This window comes from Mus caroli, chromosome 15 (genome assembly GCF_900094665.2).
Source record: "Mus caroli chromosome 15, CAROLI_EIJ_v1.1, whole genome shotgun sequence".
Lineage (NCBI taxonomy): Eukaryota > Metazoa > Chordata > Mammalia > Rodentia > Muridae > Mus > Mus caroli.
The window spans coordinates 84787566-84788390 of NC_034584.1; positions in this window are offsets into that span (position 1 = coordinate 84787566).

Consider the following 825-nt stretch of genomic DNA (forward strand, 5'->3'; position numbering starts at 1 on the left):
ACCAGAGGTGACATGATGGATCAATTATGGGACAGTAAAGGTTAAAAGCATAATGAGCAGGATGACTTAATTATTCATATTTCTTCCCTCTGAGATTTTACTTAGTATAACAGTATTTCTGTTTTAAGTATAAATATAACAGTATAGAAGGTGTGTGTGTGTGTGTGTGTGTGTGTGTGTGTGTGTGTGTGTGTGTGTGTGCATGAATACATGTGCATGCATAAACGGTAGGTAGAGGACAAATGTCAGAAGTTCCACCATAGGTTGAGGGTAACAAACTCAGGCCATCATGTTCAAACACCAATAGGATTTACCCACGGAGTCATCTCCCCAGCCCCTGACTTCTGTTTGCACCAAAACTCCTGTAACTGCCCTAGGAAGTCAGTTAGCTGGTTGGTGACTAGAGACCATAGAGCAGATATTAAAACAGTACTATTAACCCAAGCCCTTATACACAGTGACTTTACCTCACTCTGGTAAGGGTGAAATGCGATCCCGGTGGTAGGAGGGCGATTTGAGTTGTTATTCTCCACATGAAGACAAACCTCTAGATTTTCAAAAAGCACTTTTATCTCCCACCCTTCCCTTGTCTCTTCAACAACCTTGAGAGTGAGGCAGACCAACATTTATCTTTTTTTTTAATTAATTTTTTTATTAGGTATTTTCCTCATTTACATTTCCAATGCTATCCCAAAAGTCCCCAATACACTCCCCCCCCATTCCCCTATCCACCCACTCCCACTTTTTGGCCCTGGCGTTCCCCTGTACTGAGGCATATAAAGTTTGCAAGTCCAACGGGCCTCTCTTTCCAGTGATGGCCGACTA